The 19879-nt window shown below is 46.5% G+C and overlaps 1 pseudogene; it reads right to left on the reverse strand.

Annotated features, from left to right (window-relative positions):
• Window positions 1-946: 946 nt before the first annotated feature.
• On the reverse strand, window positions 947-1946 carry LOC138527203 (uncharacterized; annotated as a pseudogene).
• Between the last annotated feature and the right edge of the window lie 17933 nt (window positions 1947-19879).

The following is a 19879-nucleotide window of genomic DNA, read 5'->3' on the forward strand; positions in this document are numbered from 1 at the left end:
GACTTCAAAATAGGCTGTTCTTTGGTCTGGTACCAAGTGTGGTTCGTTTGTGGCAACATATGCCTCCAGGGTGTCAGTGTTGTAATTTGGCTCGCGCAGAATTTCTGTGGAAAGGAGATTGTTGACACTTCTCAGTTGAGTTGGTAGTCCAAGTTGGCGAAGATCTTTTCCGGACATTGAGTGGCAAATGTCTTTTGATAAGAATGTGTGTCTTGTTGAAGATGACTTCAGAGAAATCGATTTACAGTGGTGGGTTTTGTCTTCTGAGTTGCAGAAGATGACCTCACTGAGATTCTGTTGGTATTTTCCCCACAGAGAGAGTGGATTTGAAATGGCATATGTGGTCAGCAGAATGCAAAAGAGATGTCTCACACAGGTTCGCAAGTGTGTGGCACTGGCTTCCTCCATAGCCATCTCCCAATGTTGGTCATTTTCAAGCAGTCCCCTCCTCTGGCAAGCCTCTCTGAAGGTTTCACACACCATTAGTTGTTTTCAAATCAGTAAATGAGGTGGGTCCTCTGACAACATGAAGTAGCATTCTCAAAAAGAAGCACTCCGCATTTGATGGATGTACTGTGTAGACACGACTGGGAGTCTGTGTAGATTTCACTCCAGGGTAGCCTTCAACATCTGCTCCCTGCTTGCGACGTTGAAATGGTTTTTTAGATGGATTCCATGTGTAGTACTGAGGAATGTCACTGTACAGAATGGTAGTTGCAAAAGGATCATTCTGGCAAAGTTCAAAGAAAGCAGTTAAGGTTGTCTTTGGCTGGTTCTCAAGTTGTTGGCGCACGTTGTCTTGGTTGAAGTACATTTTCTTTGTACATTCTCTAGGTGGACACTAGGATGAACAATGGTAGGAAAGCGTTCATGAAAGGGAAAGCTTTGAACCCTCCCAACTGCCTCATTGCTTCTTATGTACCTCCCCATTTGAAATGTGCGAACATCATCCAGATTTGCTCCACTTTTTTTTAAGCTCAAATACTGCTTGGTCCCTGCCCTTGTTAACATACTTGCAGATGTACATGATTGATTTGACCGATTGGCAAGATTCAACATTGATGTGAGATTGAAACATTTTGGACAACAGATGTGTATAAGGAACCAACCATTTGTTGTCAATCTCAATCTCCTGATAGGCTATTCCAACACGCATTTTGATCTTTGCTGTGAAACTACCATCTTCAGGTTTTCGTCGTCTTTGCAAAGGGTAGCCATCATCTCCAGTCTGTGTTTCTTGGATCAGGTCACATGGATACTTTTTGGAACACTTTCCATCAACCATGCAGGGATAATTTCCACATGGGCCATGAAGCAAGTTCTTGGTGATGATGTTAAAGAACAGGGGGGCTTCTTCAGGTTCCGGTAGTTCTGCAGAGATTACTTGGTCAATTTCTGTTGGACTGATTTTTTCTTTCAGCCAAATTAGGATGTGGGCATGGGGAAGGCCTCCCTTTTGCCATTCAATGGAGTTCATCCAGCACTGAGTGTCCCCAAAGTATTTGCATTTTGTGATGACGTCCATCAATTTAGCCATCAATTTAGCCAGTTTTCTTTTGAAAACTCGAGCAACCACGTGCCGACTGTCCAGGCCAAAATCTTTTTTAGGATTGCTGGCCAAAGAGGATTGCAAGTGAAGGTGATGACAAGGTCAGGCATCCGTAGTTCCTGCCATATTTCATTGCATCTTGCGCGTATTCATGCATGTGTCTTGCGCTGCTTGTGAAGGTTGCTGGCAAAATAACTATTTTGTCCAAGTCATTGGGATTGACATCATTGGCAATGGCATCTTTGAGGCGGATGTAGTCATCGACACGCAGCTTTTTTTGATTGATGCGTATGTAGTGCAAGCGTTCACTTTCGATCTTGGCATACATGTCAACAATGAACTGATGGAAAAGCTGACGACATTTGAGAATATGATTTTCCACTCCGACTCGTGTCATGATTCTGTGAGCATAAAGTCCATAGCAGAGACCTTTTTTCTTGGAAGAGGGTTGCCCGTAATTGGATCTGTCTGTGGTATGCCAAAGTAATAACCATCTTCGCCTTTCCAAAATATGATGGGATACTGGAGGGCATCATATGATCGATGTGTTCCTGCGACTCTTTGAAGGTTGGTGTTTCGTTTCTGAAGGACAATGTTGCATCATTCAAATCCATCACTCACCAAAACAATGGCAACTTCATCAATGGTAGGAGCATTGTACCTTCTTTCATGTTCTCCCTTGGGGTTTTGTCTGCTCTGATCACAACTTTGTAATCATCTGTTGGCATTTGTTCCAGTGCTGTCTTGAAAAGCTGAACATAGGCATTGTTTTCATGGAGAAATTGTTGCAAGTCCAAAACAATGTCTTGGTGAACATCAGCAATGTTGGAACACCTCTGTTTTGCCTCATTTGTCATCTCGCCCATGAGTAGATTTGGAGACATGTTAGCTGTTCGTTTGAAGGTGGGAGTAAAGATCTAGCTCGACGGTAGACTCGTCCCTGCACTTTGAAAATTGGGGTAAAGCCAGGTTCTCGAATTTCCTGAGTTGCGCCAAAAGATGTAATTTGAAAGCATGAATTGTACTTTCTGATGTTTTCCAGGAAATGTTTTGATGTAGGTGTGGTCCCCAACATAGATATTCCTAAATGATCAGGAATCGGGCAGAGGGAGTTAGTTTGACTTTCCCATTTGAGCAACACATTCTTGGTGGCTATTCTTTCCATTTGTATGCTCCGCAATGAGTGCAAATGGTTTCCATGCTTGCAATCACAACATTTGGATGCAGATGGTAATTGGAATTTACAATGCATATCATTTCCCCTGATGGTTGTGGCTCTTGTCCTCATGTTAGCAAGGCGTGCTTCAGTTTGGTCTGGTGTCTCATTTGCCCTGGAGGATGTTGCTCTTGTCCTCTTGTCAGCAAGTCTTGCTTCAGTTTGCTCTGGTGTGTCATGTGCCCGGCAGGATGTTGCTCTTGTCCTCTTGTCAGCAAGTCTTGCTTCAGTTTGTTCTGGTGTCTCATGTCCCCTGTAGGATATTGCTCCTGTCCTCTGGTCAGCAAGTCTTGCTTCAGTTTGGTCTGCCATCTCATTTGCCCTTGAGAAAGTTGCTCTTCACCTCTGGTCGACAAGTTGTGCTGCTGTTTGTTGTTGTTTCAGAAGCACTTGATATTGATTTTTGCTTTGCATCAGATGGTGCTTTTCCAAGTGATGTTCGTTTTTTGGGAGGCATGTTTCAATCACTTAATGGCTCCATCACATTTGATAACATATCCAAGAAAGATTGATTGATTGTGCCGTCTTCGCGTGAAGTAAATTTAAGTGAACTGTAACTTTGCCATTTCCCAGATTTGATACTTTTCTGAATTTAGCCTCCTTCTAGTATCTACTGTAGTGAATCGGGGTGAGCATCAGTAAATGAGGGTGTCTACAGAGTACATTTTTTGCATCCAAACATGGACTACAATCTTGCGCCAAAGAATGAGGAATCCATGCAAAATGTGGTAGACGTGGGTTCAACGGCGTGGATTTGTATAGCCGGACAAACATACACACACATATACAACATTTCTTTTGCATATAAGATTTTTGCATCCAAACATAGACTACGATCTTGCCCCAGACAGAAGACGAATCCATGCTGCAAAATTTGGTAGACGTGGGTTCAATGGTGTGGATTTGTATAGCCGGACAAACATACACACACACATACATACATTCAGCTTTATATATGAAGATTTTTGCATCCAAACATAGACTACGATTTTGACCCAAACAAAAGAGGAATCCATGCAAAATTTGGTAGACGTGGGTTCAACGGTGTGGATTTGTATAGCCGGACAAACATACACACACACATACATAAATTCAGCTTTATATATGAAGATTTTTGCATCCAAGCATAGACTACGATTTTGACCCAAACAAAAGAGGAATCCATGCAAAATTTGGTAGACGTGGGTTCAACGGTGTGGATTTGTATAACCGGACAAACATACACATACATTCAGATTTATATATAAAGATCAGCAGCATTTGACAGAGTGAATATAGCTAGACTCTGGTATGGGTCAATGTCTGCCACTGTACTAACCTATTAAAGCCCCTGAAAGCGGCATGAGTTGGCCCCATACCTCTTTTATCTTTATATTTCAGACCTAGGAAATGAATTGAGAAATGCTAGGGCCTTCCTGCTCAGTGGTTGATATATGCAGATGATTTGATCCCCTTTGATTTCACACCAATCGATCTACAAAGCAGTTCAGATGCCTTGAATTGTTAAATGAATAGCAGCAATTTGAAGTGAAGTCAAGAGAAGTCACTTTCTCACATCAGCACGTATACCTTTGTTGGAAACTGAACAACATGAACTTGGAGCCAATTTATATATTCAGGCTAATGAGTATTTGGGAGGCCGATAATGATAATTTACCCCAAACAATATGTGCTAAAGCTTTATTTTACTCCTCAAAATCAGTTATCAGAGTTAACGTCAAACTACAGCAGTTTCATATTTTTGCCAGTATTGAAATATAATAAGATTTATCAAAAAGGGCACCTGGTTGATGCCTTACTCTGCCCAGGTGGGTAACATGGTAAGAAGAACACAATTGAGCAAGGACATAAGTGTCTCACTGCTGAGTGCTTAGATGAACACAATCCTCAGAGATAGACACCTGTAGGTGGTGAAGTTTATACTAAGATGAATAGTTGTAACAAATATTTTTATGAGACGATTCAGTGAGCTGCAACAGGGTTTTAATTAGATTGCAGCGGGTGTTTTAAATACACGTAATCATAAGAAAAAGATACATCAGCCGGTGCACATTTTTGAGGTTAATTGACCAGTTAGTCGGGTACAAATGCTGGATATTTGTGGTCTCAATCAGATGCTTCTAAGTCTACTAGGGTGTCCTTGGGAAGGAAACCAGCAGACATAGTGATGTGATAGCATATGAGTAATCAGAACAATGTAAGGTTGAACAACAACAACACATAACAATACAGAAGGTCAACACAACAGTGTTTCGGCCAGGAAGTGAGCTTAAGTGAGCTCTGGTGGGACGCCCTTCATCAGGACAAGATGATTCCAAAGGCGGAGGTATCATAAGGGGTCTGTTGAGGTAAACAGACAGGGATGTTTTAGGAGTGTGTCAAAAAAGGCAAATCTAGCAGTAAAAGAGTGACATAAATCACAGAGGAGAAGAGCCGGTGCTTACCGGGTCTGGGGAGCGCAGTGGCTTGGAAGAGAACAGTGTCCAAATACACTGTTTAGAATTTACAAGGTCTTTTGATCCTGTGGACAAGACAAAATGCATTTAGTTGTCCGTCTCTCTTAGAATAGAGTAAGTATCGCCAGATGGGTGTAGTATTTGGCATCCCCAGGTAGTGAGTTTTGTATTTGAGCATTGATGTCATTAACACTCAGATTTTTGGGTGAACGGATTGCTTGCTGACACAGTCATTTGTGGTTTTGCAAGTGCAACTGGATGTTAGGGAAAACATTTGTTCAGTTCTTCAATGGACTTAACAATGTAGCAAAAGTTGTTCGGGAAAGTGATGAGTCCTGCTCGAGGGTCAGATGGAGTTTTGCGCTCTCCCAAAAGAAGCAGCTTTTGAGATAATTGCCCACTTGTAACATCTCCCAACAGGTGAACCTGCATGTTAGTGGTTAGGGACATTTTCTTGAAAAATCTCCAGAGACAGGATGCTTTCAAGCAAGCATTAAGCTCATCAGCGGGTGTTGACCTTGGAATAACAGGCAGAGTCTGGCGAAAGTCACCTGCTAAAACAACTACTGCTCCTCCCATCAATAACTGGTTTTCTCATAAGTCTGTCAGCGTCCTGTCCAGAGCTTCAAAAGTCTGCTTGTGTGACATGGTGCACTCATCCCAAACAATGACACAGCACTGTTGAAGTACTTTGGCTTGTCCTGATCCTTTGGTTATGTTACAAACTGGCTCTGCTCCGTGAGCTAAGTTTCGAGGCAATTTGAATGTTGAATGCACTGTTCGGTCACCTACCAGCAGTGTGGCAGCGATACCAGAGGAAACTACGGCCCGAGCAATCCCTTTTTGCTGCTGAACCTTTGCCAGTAGCACGATTAAGACGAAGGTCTCTTCAGTTCCCCCAGGGGAATCAAGAATGAAAATGCCACCTTTATTGGCTTGTATGGCATTAAGGACTTCAAAATAGGCTGTTCTTTGGTCTGGTACCAAGTGTGGTTCATTTGTGGCAACATATGCCTCCAGGGTGTCAGTGTTGTAATTTGGCTCGCGCAGAATTTCTGTGGAAAGGAGATTGTTGACACTTCTCAGTTGAGTTGGTAGTCCAAGTTGGCAAAGACCTTTTCCGGACATTGAGTGGCAAATGTCTTTTGATAAGAATGTGTGTCTTGTTGAAGATGACTTCAGAGAAATCGATTTGCAGTGGTGGGTTTTGTCTTCTGAGTTGCAGAAGATGACCTCACTGAGATCCTGTTGGTATTTTTCCCACAGAGAGAGTGGATTTGAAATGGCATATGTGGTCAGCAGAATGCAAAAGAGATGTCTCACACAGGTTTGCAAGTGTGTGGCACTGGCTTCCTCCCTAGCCATCTCCCAATGTTGGTCATTTTCAAGCATTCCCCTCCTCTGGCAAGCCTCTCTGAAGGTTTCACACACCATTAGTTGTTTTCAAATCAGTAAATGAGGTGGGTCCTCTGACAACATGAAGTAGCATTCTCAAAAAGAAGCACTCCACATTTGATGGATGTGTACTGTGTAGACACGACTGGGAGTCTGTGTAGATTTCACTCCAGGGTAGCCTTCAACATCTGCTCCCTGCTTGCGACGTTGAAATGGTTTTTTAGATGGATTCCATGTGTAGTACTGAGGAATGTCACTGTACAGAATGGTAGTTGCAAAAGGATAATTCTGGCAAAGTTCAAAGAAAGCAGTTAAGGTTGTCTTTGGCTGGTTCTCAAGTTGTTGGCGCACGTTGTCTTGGTTGAAGTACATTTTCTTTGTACATTCTCTAGATGGACACTAGGATGAACAATGGTAGGAAAGCGTTCATGAAAGGGAAAGCTTTGAACCCTCCCAACTGCCTCATTGCTTCTTATGTACCTCCCCATTTGAAATGTGCGAACATCATCCAGATTTGCTCCACTTTTTTTTAAGCTCAAATACTGCTTGGTCCCTGCCCTTGTTAACATACTTGCAGATGTACATGATTGATTTGACCGATTGGCAAGATTCAACATTGATGTGAGATTGAAACATTTTGGACAACAGATGTGTATAAGGAACCAACCATTTGTTGTCAATCTCAATCTCCAGATAGGCTATTCCAACACGCATTTTGATCTTTGCTGTGAAACCACCATCTTCAGGTTTTCGTCGTCTTTGCAAAGGGTAGCCATCATCTCCAGTCTGTGTTTCTTGGATCAGGTCACGTGGATACTTTTATGGAACACTTTCCATCAACCATGCAGGGATAATTTCCACATGGGCCATGAAGCAAGTTCTTGGTGATGATGTTAAAGAACAGGGGGGCTTCTTCAGGTTCCGGTAGTTCTGCAGAGATTACTTGGTCAATTTCTGTTGGACTGATTTTTTCTTTCAGCCAAATTAGGATGTGGGCATGGGGAAGGCCTCCCTTTTGCCATTCAATGGAGTTAATCCAGCACTGAGTGTCCCCAAAGTCTTTGCATTTTGTGATGACGTCCATCAATTTAGCCATCAATTTAGCCAGTTTTCTTTTGAAAACTCGAGCAACCACGTGCCGACTGCCCAGGCCAAAATCTTTTTTAGGATTGCTGGCCAAAGAGGATTGCAAGTGAAGGTGATGACAAGGTCAGGCATCCGTAGTTCCTGCCATATTTCATTGCATCTTGCGCGTATTCATGCATGTGTCTTGCGCTGCTTGTGAAGGTTGCTGGCAAAATAACTATTTTGTCCAAGTCATTGGGATTGACATCATTGGCAATGGCATCTTTGAGGCGGATGTAGTCATCGACACGCAGCTTTTTTTGATTGATGCGTATGTAGTGAAAGCGTTCACTTTCGATCTTGGCATACATGTCAACAATGAACTGATGGAAAAGCTGACGACATTTGAGAATATGATTTTCCACTCCGACTCGTGTCATGATTCTGTGAGCATAAAGTCCATAGCAGAGACCTTTTTTCTTGGAAGAGGGTTGCCCGTAATTGGATCTGTCTGTGGTATGCCAAAGTAATAACCATCTTTGCCTTTCCAAAATATGATGGGATACTGGAGGGCATCATATGATCGATGTGTTTCTGCGACTCTTTGAAGGTTGGTGTTTCGTTTCTGAAGGACAATGTCGCATCATTCAAATCCATCACTCACCAAAACAATGGCAACTTCATCAATGGTAGGAGCATTGTACCTTCTTTCATGTTCTCCCTTGGGGTTTTGTCTGCTCTGATCACAACTTTGTAATCATCTGTTGGCATTTGTTCCAGTGCTTTCTTGAAAAGCTGAACATAGGCATTGTTTTCATGGAGAAATTGTTGCAAGTCCAAAACAATGTCTTGGTGAACATCAGCAATGTTGGAACACCTCTGTTTTGCCTCATTTGCCATCTCGCCCATGAGTAGATTTGGAGAAATGTTAGCTGTTCGTTTGAAGGTGGGAGTAAAGATCTAGCTCGACGGTAGACTCGTCCCTGCACTTTGAAAATTGGGGTAAAGCCAGGTTCTCGAATTTCCTGAGTTCCGCCAAAAGATGTAATTTGAAAGCATGAATTGTACTTTCTGATGTTTTCCAGGAAATTTTTGATGTAGGTGTGGTCCCCAACATAGATATTCCTAAATGATCAGGAGGCGGGCAGAGGGAGTTAGTTTGACTTTCCCATTTGAGCAACACATTCTTGGTGGCTATTCTTTCCATTTGTATGCTCCGCAATGAGTGCAAATGGTTTCCATGCTTGCAATCACAACGTTTGGATGCAGATGGTAATTGGGATTTACAATGCATATCATTTCCCCTGATGGTTGTGGCTCTTGTCCTCATGTTAGCAAGGCGTGCTTCAGTTTGGTCTGGTGTCTCATTTGCCCTGGAGGATGTTGCTCTTGTCCTCTTGTCAGCAAGTCTTGCTTCAGTTTGCTCTGGTGTGTCATGTGCCCGGCAGGATGTTGCTCTTGTCCTCTTGTCAGCAAGTCTTGCTTCAGTTTGTTCTGGTGTCTCATGTCCCCTGTAGGATGTTGCTCCTGTCCTCTGGTCAGCAAGTCTTGCTTCAGTTTGGTCTGCCATCTCATTTGCCCTTGAGAAAGTTGTTCTTCACCTCTGGTCGAAAAGTTGTGCTGCTGTTTGTTGTTGTTTCAGAAGCACTTGATATTGATTTTTGCTTTGCATCAGATGGTGCTTTTCCAAGTGATGTTCGTTTTTTGGGAGGCATGTTTCAGTCACTTAATGGCTCCATCACATTTGATAACATATCCAAGAAAGATTGATTGATTGTGCCGTCTTCGCGTGAAGTAAATTTAAGTGAACTGTAACTTTGCCATTTCCCAGATTTGATACTTTTCTGAATTTAGCCTCCTTCTAGTATCTACTGTAGTGAATCGGGGTGAGCATCAGTAAATGAGGGTGTCTACAGAGTACATTTTTTGCATCCAAACATGGACTACAATCTTGCGCCAAAGAATGAGGAATCCATGCAAAATGTGGTAGACGTGGGTTCAACGGTGTGGATTTGTATAGCCGGACAAACATACACACACATATACAACATTTCTTTTGCATATAATATTTTTGCATCCAAACATAGACTACGATCTTGACCCAGACAGAAGAGGAATCCATGCAAAATTTGGTAGACGTGGGTTCAATGGTGTGGATTTGTATAGCCGGACAAACATACACACACACATACATACATTCAGCTTTATATATGAAGATTTTTGCATCCAAACATAGACTACGATTTTGACCCAAACAAAAGAGGAATCCATGCAAAATTTGGTAGACGTGGGTTCAACGGTGTGGATTTGTATAGCCGGACAAACATACACATACATTCAGCTTTATATATAAAGATCAGCAGCATTTGACAGAGTGAATATAGCTAGACTCTGGTATGGGTCAATGTCTGCCACTGTACTAACCTATTAAAGCCCCTGAAAGCGGCGTTTGTTGGCCCCATACCTCTTTTATCTTTATGTTTCTGACCTAGGAAATGAATTGAGAAATGTTAGGGCCTTCCTGCTCAGTGGTTGATATATGCAGATGATTTGATCCCCTTTGATTTCACACCAATCGATCTACAAAGCAGTTTAGATGCCTTGAATTGTTAAAAGAATAGCAGCAATTTGAAGTGAAGTCAAGAGAAGTCACTTTCTCACGTTAGCACGTATACCTTTGTTGGAAACTGAACAACATGAACTTGGAGCCAATTTATATATTCAGGCTAATGAGTATTTGGGAGGCCGATAATGATAATTTACCCCAAACAATATGTGCTAAAGCTTTATTTTACTCCTCAAAATCAGTTATCAGAGTTAACGTCAAACTACAGCAGTTTCAAATTTTTGCCAGTACTGAAATATAATAAGATTTATCAAAAAGGGCACCTGGTTGATGCCTTACTCTGCCCAGGTGGGTAACATGGTAAGAAGAACAAAATTGAGCAAGGACATAAGTGTCTCACTGCTGAGTGCTTAGATGAACACAATCCTCAGAGATAGACACCTGTAGGTGGTGAAGTTTATACTAAGATGAATAGTTGTAACAAATATTTTTATGAGACGATTCAGTGAGCTGCAACAGGGTTTTAATTAGATTGCAGCGGGTGTTTTAAATACACGTAATCATAAGCAAAAGATACATCAGCCGGTGTACATTTTTGAGGTTAATTGACCAGGTAGTCGGGTACAAATGCTGGATATTTGTGGTCTCAATCAGTTGCTTCTAAGTCTACTAGGGTGTCCTTGGGAAGGAAACCAGCAGACATAGTGATGTGATAGCATATGAGTAATATGAGTAATCAGAACAATGTAAGGTTGAACAACAACAACACATAACAATACAGAAGGTCAACACAACAGTGTTTCGGCCAGGAAGTGAGCTTAAGTGAGCTCTGGTGGGACGGCCTTCATCAGGACAAGATGATTCCAAAGGCGGAGGTATCTTAAGGGGTCTGTTGAGGTAAACAGACAGGGATGTTTTAGGAGTGTGTCAAAAAAGGCAAATCTAGCAGTAAAAGAGTGACATAAATCACAGAGGAGAAGAGCCGGTGCTTACCGGGTCAGGGGAGCGCAGTGGCTTGGAAGAGAACAGTGTCCAAATACACTGTTTAGAATTTACAAGGTCTTTTGATCCTGTGGACAAGACAAAATGCATTTAGTTGTCCGTCTCTCTTAGAATAGAGTAAGTATCGCCAGATGGGTAGGGACTTACCTATAGGAACCCCGATGTAGGGTGTTTCATCAGGTTAGCATCGGGTGACGCTGTGTCAATCCGCCAAGGGATGACTGTGGATAAAATGAACATAAGGTCCGGGTCAGGACATGTGTCAGGGTCTCGTGATGGTCTAGGTGCCCGTGTGACACAGAGTGGTGAGATAGGCGTGACATGCGTTAGTGGGGAGAGGCCTGCATACAACCATGTTCTCCCATCAGTAGCAGATATGCTACAATGATGCATGTACCTGTGCGGATTGGAGTGCTGTTGAGTGCGGGGTACAGTGTAGCCCAATGATGTTGCGTGGACTAGGTTGTGAGAATTAAGTCAAAGACAGAACGTTTGTGCATCAACACCCTTAGTTGTTGTGGGATGTGCTGTACTATACGGTATAAGGACAAATCTAATGCTAGGAGCATTAGGCCCTGGGCGTGGCAGATTCACCAGTGGTAGCCAAAATACACCAAGTGATCGCATAATGCGGCACAATGCGGTCGCATGTGGTAACTTGTGGCACCTAAAGGCGACTAGATTGGCTCTATCACAATGTGTGTGTTTAAAAGCACAAAGGAGTGCTGTACGTGGCCATGTGTGCGGTCGGGTGAGAGCGATCATAATCGTTGGTCAATGTGAAAAAACACGACTCACCTCGAGGTAGGAGACTGGATGTCTGCAGCGGAATGTCTGTAGACGAACACGAGACCCGTGGATGGTGCACCGTGTCGGTTCACTGTTCGTTACTGAGAACAAGTTAGGTGGCCATTTTAAGATGTTCACTAATGGGGTGTTCGTGGGAGTGCCTGATGCACATTAACTAAAATCGAAAAATTAAATTTGAAAAAATTAATCAAAGCGGCGGCCCATGGATATGGCCGGCACGATGTCATGAGCTATTGTAATGAATACCATGACATGCCCAGTGGCGAGCGCGTGTGAGCAGGCAAAATGTTTGGCGACTAAGACATAGGGTGCACATAGAGAAGGTCATAGCTTGTGAAAATTGCACACTTGTGAAGCATGATTGCACGGAAACATATACACGTTGTGTTCAGTGTCATATGCACATTCATTTTTGTTACATATGATTGGCCGTGGAGTATGTACATCAGCAAGCATTGCATTACATATTGTCGCCAGTGTCATTGGTTGGTGCATAGTCAACGCATGGTTAGTCCAACTTGGGGCTACAGAACAATATTCACATGGTGTTTTTTTAGTTCAAAGGTCATTACAAATTCTTTGTGGTACACTTGGTCGGCTGCGGAGAATGTCCATCAGCAGGCGTTGTTCCAGGGCAGCTATATTACATATTACTGCAAGTGTCTTTGGTTGGTGCATGATCATTACATACTTTGTCCAACTGGAGGGTGAGGTACAGCCTTTACATGGTGGTCAAAAGGTGGTATAAAAGCATGGTACACAACACATGGTATAAAAAACAGATGGTATAAAAGATGGTATAAAAAACAGAGTACAAAAAATAGAGTATTAAAAACAGATCACTCAGGGTGTTCGGTGTTAGGACAAAAGAGGAGTCATATGAAATGCTTCCATTCCACAGTGACATTTAACCCTTTCTTGACAGTGTCCAATTTATGAACCCATTTTTGTTCAAGGCGGGTCAAGGTTTTATCGATGTCCCCACCTCTTCTGCTCGAGGAGACCTTTTGTATTACCACCCACTTGAGGTCCATGTTAGTGTGGTTTTTGCGGACATAGTGATCAACAAGTGGTTTGTCCGGTACTTTGTTTTTTATGCATGAGCGGTGCTCACATATCCTGGTCTTGACTGGTCTCATGGTTTTGCCCACGTAGAGGAGCCCACATGGGCAGGTTATGATGTAAATGACCTGTTTGGTGTTGCAGTTTGTATGCTCTAGTAGGTTCCATTTGACATTTTCGTGAAGAAATATTTTGGTGGTTTTGAAAGCAAACAGTGGGATTAAAAAAAAAAACGCAACATCAAAGAGACTTTGGTACATACCTTCATCGAACCTACCAGACAGATCAACACTCTATGGAATCTACCACGAACACAAGGCCACTACAGATGCGGCAATTGTACAGTATGCCAATTCACCGAAACCACCAAAATAGTGGGCCTTCTTGGCAAGATCCGTGATGTGAGGAGAGAGAGGAGTCAAAGATGACCCCAAGGTTTTTTGCCTCACAAGAGGGTGAGGGGCGGGGACCCATAGAGGGCAGACAGAGGGTGGGGGAGAAAGATATCAGTCTTACTGCCAATAAGGCAGAGATCATAGGCAGCACATCATGCCTGAATAGCACTCAGACAGTCTGGGATGAGAGAGGAGGAAGAAGAGGCAGTAGAGGGAAGCTTGAAGGAGAGCTACATGTTGCCTGCATAACACTGGAAGTGAGGAGAGAAGAAGGAGATCAGGTGGGTGTCAGAAGTTGCACAGGGCACCCAGGTAGGTTTGGGGTGGCTGTCCTGATGTAAGGGGACATGCAAGCACATACAGCAGGAGACTAAACAAGACGGAAGAATAGACAAGGTAATTCAGAACAACAGAACAGGATGAAAGGGCAAGTCTCAATGGTGAACAAGAAGGGGTGGGAACCATGCACTGGACAAACAATGAGGAATTCCACTTGGGGTGTATACACAGGTTGGACTAGAGACTACCCACAGATATAAGGGAAGCTCAATACCTCTGTGTAAGTTACTTTTACAGGCATCATGCCATTGAGGCCCATGGAAGGGGACAGCAAGAGTGGCTTCTGTTTCTGGCCCCTAGGGCACAAACAAGGAGTTTACTTACACGAGACAAGCTGGTAAAGGTCCAGCCGGAAACATACAATGGATGCCCTCTGAGGGAACAGAAAGCAACACACTGTTACATTAAATTCACTATAGACTACAAGGAAAACTAGACAAAGGAAGGGGCAGAGATTTCCTGCTGGGAAACCCAGGAGCCAAACCTTGAACAAAGGAATAACAGAAGCACCAGTGAGGACAAGAACAGAAACGGAAATATCTAGGGAAGAATAGGCAGTCAAAGTAAGCAAGGTTCAGGACAGAGACCAGGAATGAAAGAGGAAAAGCAAGTAGAAAAGAATCTAAGTGCAATGGTAGAGGAAACTGGAACTGCAGACTACAAACTAAGGACCGGAATCAAGGAAGAGTGGAATGAACTGTAGACCAGGAACAATTAAAACTCAGGACTGAAACTCTGGACTAGGAACACAAGGACTGAACAGCAGAGTGGTAACATGGAATTCAAGGAACTGTACATCTATACTGGAATAACATGGGCCGGACTGCAGACACAGACAGGTAGCAAAGAAACTCAGGACTGGAAACTTGGAAGCAAAAGCCAGGTGCCATGGACTATGGGCATAGAACAATGATCTGCAGGCATGGAACAAGATAATAGGTGGTAGAGAGCAAGGGGCTGCAGACAGGGAACAGAAGACTGTGAGCAAGGGAGCAAGGCTGCAGTGCAAGAAGCACAGAGGAGCAGGGCAGAAGGCAGGGAAGAGTACGCAGAGTAGCAGGGCTGCAAGGCAGGGAGCACAGGGAGCACAGGAGCAGGAGAATGTTCTGGCGCCACAGGAAACAGCAGAATTCCCAAGGCTTATGGTACAAAGGGCTGGGAGCGAACTCAATGCAAGAGGCCTGTGTTCTTGTAGACAGTTAAATACTGACCTTCCAGTGCTGAAGAAGGCCCATTAGCAGCACCTGGAGGAGCACACCTGAAGGTAATTTGACTCCTCCCTCTCTGGTCCTGGGAAAATGAAAACCTCACTGATCTCTAGGGCTTCTGGGGATTGTGGTTCCAAGACTGATTTATAGGAATAACGAGGGAATGAGAACTGCCACAAGGTGTATTATAGGAATTGAAGTCTATGGGCCTCATTACAACCCTGGCGTTGGACCATGGTGCTATTAGATTAGATTCCGCCATGGTGGATGGCGGATTTACCGCCCCATTCCATTCACCATGGCCCCTCCCCCATTCCCATTTTTGGCCCATAGGGCTCAATGGGAATGGGGAAGGCGCTAATTACGGCACCGTAAATTACGGTGCCGTAATTAGCACCAAGGTCCCTTAGCGGGATGGACTTTAACGCCTGCAAAAAGCAGACGTTAAAGTGTGAATCTGGCGTTAAGGGTTTAACGGCGCCGCAGCCTTTTACGGCGCCGTTAACCCCTTAACGCCAGGGTTGTAATGAGGCCCTATGTTTTCAACTATACAGATTTGTGAAAGGAAATATTCAATAATGATATAGGCTCTTCTCTGACGATGGTAGAAAACACCCTGCATGTCTGCAGAAAGCGCCACCCAGCAACATAACAGTATCCCTCCTCGAAGATCCAGTGCTTGAAGGAAAAAAGGGAAAGAGTCATTATTTGTCATAGTGTGCATAATGACAGAAATTACCAGACACAGCTGCAAAAACCAACACCCTCCATGTGTTGCTGAATGGCAGTCCTTCCAGCGACACAAAGAAACATTCTTTATATTCTCAGAAGCCCTGACTCTTTTATTGATAAGCCATCTGGTACCTGATGACAGTTGGAGTCTTCAGGCCTGTAGTAATGGGAAATTATGTGATTTTGCTTCTTTGGCAAAAAACGGCATTTCGTCAGCTCCAGGCAACCCAGAAAATGTTGGAGATAGAGGAAACTGTTCTTCTGCTGTAGCAATATACAGGCCAATTCATGGAATCAACGTGCGCCGAAAAAACGGCGCACGCGTGCGAAAACGTGCGATTCGAAGTGAAATAGCAAAAATCGCAGTGCAAGTGCGATTATCGCAGTGCAAGTGCGATTATCGCACAGAAAACATCGCACATCTATTCATGGAAGTCCGTGCACGCGCGAAATGAGGGATGTGCGCTGAAAAAGTGCGCTGCGCACGCTGGCGCACAGGTCATCGAACGCCGTGCGATAAGGCCACAGCGAATTCGCACATAGCGCGGCGCACATAACAAAAGTAGGCGTAACACGGGGCGTCACACGCAGAATGGGGAACAACTCGTGAAAATGTGGGCGTCACGGGGGAAATACAGGAGGCAAGTGCGCAGAACGCCCACACGCTCGCCTACAACACGTATTCATGGAATCGAATAGGGAAAAACAGCGCACGGCCAAAGACGCGCACAGGCCCATACATGTCCGCCACACGAAAGCAGGCGGTAGCGTCCCTGCGCAGGAAAAAAATGTGCGCCAAAGTCCTACACGCGCGAGAAGGCCCACACGCGATCGGGCCTGGGGGAACGTGTGCGTGTATTTCAGGGGTGCGCGTGAAGTTCCACACGCGATTGGCCTGGGCGCGTGTATTTCAGGGGTGCGAGAGAAGCTTCTCACACGCGATTGGCCTGGGCGCGTGTATTTCAGGGGCTCGCGGGTGTTTTCACACATGACCGGGCCTGGGGGAGCGGGGTACGTGTATTCCAGGGGCTGGCGGGTGTTTTTACACGCGATCGGGCCTGGGGGAGCGTGTGCGTGTATTTCAGGGGTGCGTGAGAAGTTCCACACGCGATTGGGCTGCGTGCGGGTATTACAGGGGTGCGCGAGAAGCTTCTCACACGCGATTGGCCTGGGCGCGTGTATTTCAGGGGCTCGCGGGTGTTTTCACATGCGATCGGGCCTGGGGGAGCGGGGTACGTGTATTCCAGGGGCTCGCGGGTGTTTACACACGCGATCGGGCCTCGGGGAGCGTGTGCGTGTATTTCAGGGGTGCGCGTGAAGTTCCACACGCGATTGGGCTGCGTGCGGGTATTACAGGGGTGCGCAAGAAGCTTCTCACACGCGATTGGCCTGGGCGCGTGTATTCCAGGGGTTCGCGTGAAGTTATTCACGCGATCGGGCCTGGGGGGGAGCGGGGTACCACTCATCGTCTGCCTTGCGTGTAGAAGAATGCGTAGCCAACACCCGCTGTGAAGTAATAGCATGTGAACCCCAACGGATGGAAAACACACGCACCGCACGAAAAGCACGTACAGAGCAGTGTAAAGGCACGCAGGATCTCCAAGCCCTGCCAGGGCAACGCCCGTGCGTGAAACGCCACAGACGCGCTTACGCTGTAAGGGCCTTTGGTCCAATGAAATCGCGTACGCATGCTGATGCGCCTACGCGCTAAGACCCTTTCCTCGAATTTCACGCTGACGTGCAGGATTTTCACGTGCCAAATCACTCCGTATCAAGCTGGCCATGCGAAAACACACGGAAGACCACGCTCCTGCCCAGAAGGCCGAATCACTGCCCCCCAGTGCCCCGAGCAGCCTCCCACGTGCCATCTGCTGCTGCCTGCCTGCCTGCCTGCCTGCCACCGTGCCCTGCCATTTGGTGCCTGCACATCAGCCATCTGCAGGGGTCCAGTTGTTGTGTCCACCCCTGCTGGAACAGAAGACTCCCGACTCGGATAACATCGCTCTACAGCCCAGCCCCAGGACCCAGTTGCCCACCCACTCCTGCCCCTGGGGTTGCCAATGTCGGGCACATCAACATCTGGCACCAGTGGCAACCCCCGGCCAGAGGGGCAGAGGGGCACCAGCTTCACTGCCACCGAAGTTGGTGTCCTGGTGGAGCAAGTCCTGGGGCAGTATGATGCCCTCTTTGGATCGTCCCGCGCCAACAAGGAAGGACGGGAGAGGATCTGGGCCGACTGTGTGGTTGCCATCAACGCAGAGGGGGTGGCAACCCGCACCATCCAGAAGGTCAAGAAGCGCTGGGAGGACTCGAGGTCCAGGACCCTCATAAAGGCCCGGCGCCTCGTGGAGGGGGGCCGGGGCCGCATGAGTTCCATCCAGATGAGGGTCCTGGAACGCGTACACCCAGCGCTCCACGCCCAGGTCCTTGAGAGGGAGACCTGTCTGGAGTTGAGCGGTAAGTGTCCAAGCATTGCTGTGTGAGACAGGGCATGTTGCAGTGTGCTGGTTGTCTGATACTTGCCTGCATGTGTGACATAGCCATGTACGCATGCATGTGTGCAGGGACATCATGGTTATGCATGTGCGACCAGTAATGTGTGAACCGCACGGTTGTTGCATGTGTTTAAATGCGACATGGGGAGCCCTATGCAGATTGCAAACATGAAAGCATGGCAGTCTCTGTTCCTGGACAGGGGTGGGGGTGAGGGATGGGTGCTGATGCCAGGTACGTATATGGTGTCCATGTCTGTGTGCCTGACCTGCGTGTCTGTGACTTGTGAATGCCATGGATGCATGACACATGTCTGTGACAATTTACAGATTCACAGAAGCAGCCTAGTCATCCTTGTATGCACTGTGATTGGGGTGTACGGGGCCAGATGGATGTGACTGAGGTGAAGTGTGTGCATGTGATAGGCATGACCCATGATGCATTTGAGTATCATTACATTGTATGTTTCGAGAGACATTTGGACATGTATGGAAATGTCCATGGCATGCACCATGACTGTCACTGTGTGTGTTTTGCCTGGACTGACACATGTGTTGTGGAGTGACATGATGGAAGTGTACTCTGACAGTGGCACTCATCTGCTGTTGCTGCCTGTCTAGGGGACCATTGTACAGTACCCTGATGCTTGTGTTCTATGTCTCCCTCTACGCAGCGGCTAGTGAAGAAGGGGGCGGAGACGGCGCTGTGGAGCAAGGCGGCGGGGATGCCCCCACGGCTGCAGCGGAAAGGGGTGGGTGAGCCCCCACAGGGGCCTGCTACGGCGGTAGACGGTGAGGAGCCATCCAGGTTGGTGGTTTCCACAGAGGAGGAGGAGGCCTCCACTGAGGCGCACATGGGGCCTGGTGGGGGCATCCCTGCTGGTGCAAGTGGTGCAGTCCAGGGGCAGGATGCAGCACAGGTCACCGTGGAGGGGCCTGTGCATGTCGCTGTCCCTGACCCTGTGGGTGCACCAGCAGGGATGCCCCGTCCCAGGCCCGTCCGCAGGTAGAGGGGATGTCCATATCATCTGACTCCCCTCCACCTGCAGACGAGGGGACCCCTGGCCGTATGGAGAAGGTCCTGATTGGGGTCGCGATGCGCACGGCTGTGATTCGTGATGCTGTGCGTGCTTCCCAGGAGGAGCACGCACGTCATCACGAAGAGCACCGTGCCGATGTGGCCCAATTGGGATCGTCCATGTTCGGGGGTTTCCTGCATGTGTCGGCCAATCTGGCGGCCCTCTCCTTCTCTGTGGAGACTATACACCAGTCGTTCTCCTTGCCGTCTTCCGGCCCAGATGCCACCAGGGCCCCCTGTGGACCTGCCCCGACCAATGCAGCCACCTCGGTGGGGATCCCATCCCTGCCACAGTCGGGAGTCGGAGGTCCAGCAGGGGTGGACACACCAGCAACTGGACCCCAGCAGATGGAGGATGTGACGGCATCATCGGGCAGGGCACGTGCACGATGGCGTCGGTGGTTTCCATCAGCCTGGATGCCGTCGTGCTGGCACAGGCAGTTGCGTCGGAGGCAGCGGCAGGCTCGACGTGGGAGGCATCATGGCTCGGGGCGATCAACATCAGGGGTGCAGG

This window comes from Ambystoma mexicanum, chromosome 14, assembly GCF_040938575.1.
Source record: "Ambystoma mexicanum isolate Mex_15411 chromosome 14, UKY_AmexF1_1, whole genome shotgun sequence".
NCBI classification, from domain to species: domain Eukaryota; kingdom Metazoa; phylum Chordata; class Amphibia; order Caudata; family Ambystomatidae; genus Ambystoma; species Ambystoma mexicanum.